The following is an 8,220-nucleotide window of genomic DNA, read 5'->3' on the forward strand; positions in this document are numbered from 1 at the left end:
TTCTTCTCTAAGATAATGATATTTGATAGAGATGTACTTTGTCTTAGAGTGCATAACATGATTCTTTGAAATGTTTATGGCACTAGTATTGTCACAGATTATAGTTACTGGCTCGGTAACTTTCTCATTTATACCTTCCAACAATTGTTTGATCCATGCTATATTGGTACAATTCAATGTTGCAGCAACATATTCAACTTCTGCTGTTGACTGTGAAACACATCCTTGTTTCTTGCTAAGCCAACTCACTAGTCTTTCTCCTAAAAAGAAAGCTCCTCCACTTGTTCTTTTCCTGTCATCAATGTTGCCTACCCAATTAGCATCAGTATAAACTTTTAAATCAAAGTAATTTCTTTTCTGATATACTAAGCCATAATCCTCAATGCCTTTTAAGTATCTGAAAATTCTCTTGATTGTTGTCATGTGTGTTTCCTTAGGATCTGCAGAGAATCTTGCAACTATACCTACTACATGTGCTATAGCTGGCCTACTGTGAACAACATATTGTAGCTTTCCAATCATGGATCGGTAAAGTATCTCATCAACAGATGCAGATTCATCATTTTTTGATAATTTATAGTTGGTAGTCATAGGAGTACTTACTGGTTTTGAATCCTCCATTCCAAATTTCTTCAAGATTTCCTTTATGTACTTGGATTGAGTAATGAAAATCTCATCTTTCATTTGCAGTTTTTGTAAACCTATAAAATACTTTATCTCACCGATTAATGACATCTCAAATTCTTTGCTCATTTCATTTCCAAAGTTCTTGCATAGAGAGTCATTTCCACAAAAGATAATATCATGAACAAATATGGCTGAGATTAGTATTCCATTTTCATCATTCTTCATGTACATGTTACTGTTTTCACTTGTCCTTATAAAACCAATCTTGATTAAATAAGAGTACCATCTTTCATACCATGCTCTAGGTGCTTGTTTTAGACCATATAAGGCTTTGTTCAATTTACATACCTGATCCTTATTCTTGTCTTCAACAAATCCTTCAGGTTGTTCAATAAAAACTTCTTCTTCTAATATACCATTCAGAAATGAAGATTTGACATCCATTCGATATACCTTGAAATTCTTGAAAGCAGCATATGCCAACAATGTTCTTACTCCTTCAAGTCTTTCCATAGGTGCAAAAGTCTCACCATAATCAATTCCTTCTTCTTGGGCATAACCTTTGCAAACTAATCTTGCTTTATTTCGAATGACCTCACCTTTTTCATTCAGTTTGTTTCTGAAAATCTAGTTTGTACCGATTACATTTTTGTCCTTCGATCTTGGGACCAGTGTCCATGTGTCATTCTTCTTGATTTGATCAATCTCTTGTGTGATAGCATTTATCCAATCTTCATTGTTAAATGCCTCTTTCACTATCCTCCGTTCAAATTCAGATATCAGACATGTGTTCTGTCTCAGTTTGTTCCTTGTCATCACTGGATCATCCTTATCTCCTATAATCTGACTTGATGCATGATGTCTTTTGACATACTTGGCTAATACATGCTCGGTAGGCTCTGTATGATATTCTTCATCACTTCATAACTGGATATTCTCTTCATTTCCTTCTGCTGTTTTGTTGGTAGGACTTGTTGGTTGAACATAGACAAATCCTTCATAATCTTCTGGTTCCTTGGAGTTTCCTTCATCATTTCTTTTTGCAAATTCATCAATTTTCACATTTGCACTTTCTACTATTTTGTTAGATGATTTGATCAGACATTTAAATGCTTTACTTCTAGAAGAATAACCAAGAAATGTTCCTTCTTCACTTTTCTGATCAAACTTTCTATTTCTATCATCTTTGTGGACATAGCATCTACTTCCAAAGATTTTGAAGTAACTTACATTAGGTTTCTTGTCATACCAGATCTCATATGGTGTCTTCAAAGTTCCTTTCTTCAGTTGTACTCAGTTCATGGTGTAAACTGCTGTGCTTATTGCTTCTCTCCAAAACATTTGTGACACTTTCTTTTCAATCATCAGGGTTCTGGTACAATCCACAATAGATTTGTTTCTTCTCTCAACTATCCCATTTTGCTATGGAGTTCTCAGTGCAGAGACTTGTCTTTTTATACCACGATCATTGCATAATAAGTTGAACTCATCAGATGTGAACTCTCCTCCTCTATCTGATCTAAGACATTTCAGTTGTCTTCCTGTTTCATTTTCAACTCTAGCCTTGTACCATTTAAAAATTTGAAAAGCTTCTGATTTTTCTTTTAAAAACATAACTGACATCATCCTTGAGTAATCATCCATAAATAATATAAAATATTTATCACCATAATAACTTTGAACTTTCATAGGACCACAAAGATCAGTGTGCACAAGATCTAAAATTCCCTTAGAAGTGTAGGACTTACTTGTAAAGCTTGATCTTGTCATTTTACCCATCTGGCATCCTCGACACATAGTATTCTTAGGTTTTTCAAGACTCGGTAGACCTCTTACTCGGTGCTTCTTGCTTATTTTGTTTAGATTATCAAAATTTACATGACAAAACCTTTTATGCCATAACTAGGTATCATCTATCTTTGCATACAGACACTTGTTCCGAGTTGAGTCAAGGTGAAATGTGTTACCTTTTGTTTGTGTCCCGGTAGCAGCTAACTTTCCATGCTTGTCATGAACTTTGACAATTCCTTTCTAAAATTCTATTCGGTAACCTGTATTGTTTAGCTGTGCTACACTCAACAAACTATATTTCAATTCTTCAACCCAATAAACATCATTACATTTAGCATTGTCAAGAAGTATTATGGATCCTTTACTTTTTACCGGACATGGTGCATCATTACCAAATCTTACATAACCTCCATCATAATCTTCTAACATAACAAACTTGTGTTTATCACCTGTCATGTGATGTGAGCATCCACTATCTATGATCCAAGAATCATTAGTATTTATGTGACATATTAGGGATTTTTCTTCATACTTTTCTTCATATGATCCATCTTTGATAGCCACATAAACTACTTCCTCTGTATCAGTTTCATCTAATTTATCATCATTGGATTCCTCATCGGCTATTAAGCATGACTTTCTATCTCTTCTTTTGAAGTCTCGGTGTCCTCTATAATGATTATCTTTCTGTCTGTCATCTTAGTAATCTCTCTTTTCAGTAGAATCTTTGTCAGGACGGTTAGAAGCCATATGTCCTATCTTATCACAATTGAAACATTTCAAAGGTAGTTTTCCTTTATACTTACCTTTCCCTCTTGGTAACCTTCTGGCTAATAGTGCTTCAAACTCTTCCTGCTTTTTGATTTCTTCATATAGTTTGTGTACTTTTTCCATGTTCTTGCAAAATCTCTCACTTGCTCCACTGTTATCCCCTTTAGTGTACTTACTCATTCTATCATTGTAATCATCAGATTCACCAATATGAAAAGAACTAAATGCAGACTCAACTTTATTTACCGATGACCCACTGTTATCAAAATTACTTAACTCAAATGCATGTAGCTTACCAATAGTAGCATCTAAAGAAACTGGCATATTGGGTACAAACCTCAATTCATTGATTGCAGAGAATCGGATTGCATAAGCTGGTAGAAGGGTTCTTAACAACTTACTTGTTATATCCTTTTCTTCAATAGTTCCACCTGCTCCTTTGATTTGATTGACAATCTCCTTTAGTCTGGTACTATACTGGGTTATGTTCTCACCTTCATTCATCCTCATAGATTCAAGTTGTCCTCTTAGAATGTCCACTTTTGCTCTTTGAACATGTTCATCTCCACCATACACAGATATGAGCTTGTCCCACATTGCCTTTGCATCATTGCAGCCTTCTAGATCATTAAACTCTGACTCAGCCAATGCAGATGTTATTTCAATCATTGCTTGGATATGTTCTTGCTTTGCCTTTATCTCTTCCATTGGCAATGGATAGGTTCTCAGTGTAATGAAATAATTCTCCAGATCATATACATCATATTCTCCAACTCCTGATAGGTGCAACTTCATCCTTTTCTGCCATGTAGAGAAACTTGACTTGTTCAGCTTCGGTGCATCCCTCTTATACATCTTTGGATCTTTGCCTCAAGTGCCTTTAAACTTTTCTTCCAGAGTCCAATGCTCTGATACCAATTGATAGTTCTGATACTTAAAGTAAGTACAAATGCCAAGCTAACAAGATTAGAGGGGGGGGGGTGAATCATACAAACTTAATCTTCCATAAAAACAATAGATTCAACCTCGGTAACATATACTTCAGCAATATAACCAAAACTGCTAAATATGCAAACTCATAAGCATATAAACATCATAACACTCATAACACCAGATTTAACGTGGAAACCCAAATAGGGAAAAACCACTGTGAGATTTCAGACCCACTAAGAAATATACTCTTCTAGAGTATGCTTGGTTAAAAGCAAATCCTGTTAGGGATTACAAACACATTGCTAGATGTGACCCGGTTAAGGGATTTCCCTCAGATCTGTTAGGATCTTCACCTTGTTAGAAGTGACCTTGTCAAAGGATTTCAAACACTCAATCAGAATGTCACCTTGCTAGAGGGTTTTACAAATAAGACTGTTAAGTCCAATCGATTAAGAGATTTTCTGTCACTTTATAAAATAACAGTAATAAAAATCTATCTACAACTTCACATCTAAAATGCTAAAGCAGATTCTTATTTGCTCAATACAATAGGACTTATCTTTTCCATCTGCTGGGCTCTATACTTTGTTATTCAAGCAGGTCTTCAAGCTTCTGTGCTCGGTAATCACTATGTAGCATCCTTGTGCATACACTTGCCCGCATACATTGTTTATCAACAGTTCCTTATTTATAAACAATTTGCCAACTGCTTAATCTCCTTGATCACATATCCCATGATCAATAATAGTCATCAGATCTTCAAACTTGACCAAGTTCAATGTATCCTTCGATCTGAAAATGTTTTACCTTGCCTAGGGACTTGCAGTCCTTTCTTGGAACTTGCACAAGGTTATTGTGGTTCAATTTGAGCTGTAGATCTTCCTGCCGATTTTCCTTTACCGTAGATTCTTTAACAAACTTCATGCATGACATACCAATCATTTAATCATAGCCAGCTCAACAACTTCCTTCATTAAATAATGCTTTTATTCATTCAATGCATTCTGTTATTACTCGGTTGGAACTCGGTAAATACTAAACTTCACTCGTTAGACATTCAGCCTTCATTAACCGATATCAATAACCTTAGGGTTTACCGACTAGGTTCTTTGCTCAGTAACATAGTATAGTATTAACCTTACAATCAACAACATATGTAGGATATCAAAACAATCTAAACATCATGATCTCATCATTGTCTAACTTGGTAATAGTTGCCCATTGAATAACTTATTCTTCCCCTTATTCATCACGTTCTTTTTGTGTCTTTTATTGACATCTTTATACTCATCAAATCATACTTCTTAAGATATGGCAACATCATACTGATTTAAAAAATCAATTTCTTGACATCAATGACAAAATAATAATATTAAGACAGCAAACATCCTTAATCAGTTATATCCATAATCATCAACAACCTTCTCAATATCCTTATTGAAATGCCAACAATCTCTTATTGTAATTGGAATGCCAACAATCTCCCTTTGTCTGTTATAATGCCAACATTATAACTGTGGGTATGGTTAGGATTAGGATTTGGTTTATAGTTATATTTTGGATTAGAGTTATGGGTAGTATTATGCTCAGGGTTAAGGTTTACATCATGGCTAGGGTTATGATTAGGGTTATGATTTAAGGTTAGGGTTATGATTTAAGGTTAGGGTTATGATAATGGTTAGGGTGTATATCATGGTCAAGGTTCGTATCAAGGTTAGGGTTTGGTTTTGGTTTAAGATTATGGTTAAGGTTAGGGTTTAGTGTTAAGGTTAAGTTTATGCTTAGGGTGTAGTGTCAGGGTTACAATAACATTTAGGGTTTACATCAAAGTTAGGTTTAGAATTAGGGTTAAGATTCAATTTCAATAAGGTTAGGATTAAATTATTACTAAAATTTAATCAAGATTAGGGTTTGGGCTAGATTAATGTTAGTAAAAGATTAGGATTAATGTTAAATTTTGGGTTAGGGTTAAGTTTAGGGTAGGATTATTGTTATGGTTAAGGCTTAGGATTATGGTTAGGTTAGTGTTATGATTGGGCTTGGGGTAAGTATTATGATTAGGGTTATGGTTAGGTTTACTATTTACATCATGGTTGGGGTTAAGGTTAGGTTTAGGATTATGGTTATGGTCATAGTTAGGATTATGGATAGGGTTAGGGTTTACATCATAGCTAGGCTTAGGGTTAAGGTTAGGGTTTACATCATAGCTAGGGTTATGGTTAGGGTTAAGGTCAGGGTTAAGGTTAGGGTTAGCTTTAGGCTTAGACATAGGATTTACATCATGCTTAGGGTTAAGGTGAGGATTATGGTCGGGGTTAGGGTTTAAGATTAAGGATAGGGTTAGGGTTATTGTTTGCGTTAAGGTTTAAGGTTAGGATTAAGATTAGGGATAGGTTCCAAGTTAGGGTTAGGTTTATGGTTATGATTAGGTTAGGGTTAAGGTCTAGGGTTATAGTTAGGATTGTGGTTAGGGTTATGGTTTACATCATGGTTGATGTTGGAGTTAGGGTTAGGTTTATGGTTAGGCTTAGGGTTACATTTATGGTTAGGGTTATGGATAGGGTTAGGTCTTACATCATGGTTAGGGTTAGGTTTAAGGGTTAGTGTTAGGATTAATGTTAGTGTTTATGTCATGGATATGGTTATAGTTAAGATTTTCATCATGGTTATGGTTATGGCTATTGCTTGGGTTATGGTTTAGGGTTTGGGTTATAGTTAGGGTTAGGATTATGATCATTGTAAGAGTTTACATTATGGTTAGGGTTAGGGTTACAGTTTGGGCTATGGTCTTGTTTAGGGCTAGAGATAGGTTTTGGATTATGTCTTGGGTTAGGTTTTAAGGTTAGGGTTAATGATTATTATTAAGGTTATGGTTTAGCATTATGGCTAGATAAGGGTTAGGATTAGTGTTAGCAATAGGATTGTGATTAGGGTTAGGGTTTATAGTTATAGTTAGGATTATGGATGGGGTTATGGTTTACATCATAGTTGGGGTTATGTGAGGGTTAAGGTTAATGTTCAATTAAGTTGTATTATAATTCTATTATGGTTCAATTAGGGTTGTAAATAGTATTAAGATTTGAATAGAGTTAGGATTTAAGGATAAAGATTTTTTTTAGGGTTACGAGTTTATAATAAAGCTTGAGTTTAGGGTTAGGGTTAATATTCAATTAGAGTAGAGGATACCATTTAATTAGGTTTAGGGCTAAGTTATGGGCTAAATTAGTATAAAGGCTTGATTAGGGTTAGGTTGAATGTCTAAAGTCATTATAAAGTCAAATAGTAATTATTTACGATGATTATTTATTTTGATTTATTGTTCAATTAGGTTTAGGGTTAAAGTTTAAATTCATTTAGGTTTATCATTCAATTTTATTAAGCATTTAAGATCACATTGAGATGTATTAATTTGAGTTAGAGTTAGGTTTAGGGTTAAAGTTAATCTTAGGGTTAGGATTAGGGTTAAAGTTAGAGTTAGGGATATGGTTAGGATTAATTTAAGGGTTAGAGTTAATATAAAAGTCACAATTAGGTGTTTGGGTTAGAGATAGAATTATGACTTAGCCCGTATTGGTTAGAATTAGAGTTACAACCAATGTTAGGATTAGGGTTGAGTTTAGGCTAAGAATAGAATCATTTTTAACATTAGAGTCAACATTGAGGATAAGGTTAGGGTTAGAGTTATGGTTATATTATCATTAATTTTAGAATTTTTAAAACTTTTTTTGTACAATTATAATTAAGGTTAGGGTAAGGATTATGATTGTCTATAGAATTAAGATTCATGTTTTCTTTAGGGTTAATGTTAGGTTTTTTATTAGGGCTAGGGTTGTTCTTGTAGATAAAATTATAATTAGGATTTTTGTTAGGATTATGTTTCAGGAAAAAAATATAATTTAAATATTACAATAATTAGGGTTATTGTTAGAATTAGTATTGGTGTTAGCTTTAGGGTTATGGTAAGGTTTTCCTTATGGTTAGAAATATAAATAGGTTTAGTATTAGGGCTATGATTATTGTTGGAGATAGAATTATATGATTATGGTGATAGTTAGGTTTGCATTTAGAGAGAATTATAATTATGAAATTAGTAAATTA

This window comes from Cryptomeria japonica, chromosome 11 (assembly GCF_030272615.1).
Source record: "Cryptomeria japonica chromosome 11, Sugi_1.0, whole genome shotgun sequence".
Classification (NCBI taxonomy): domain Eukaryota; kingdom Viridiplantae; phylum Streptophyta; class Pinopsida; order Cupressales; family Cupressaceae; genus Cryptomeria; species Cryptomeria japonica.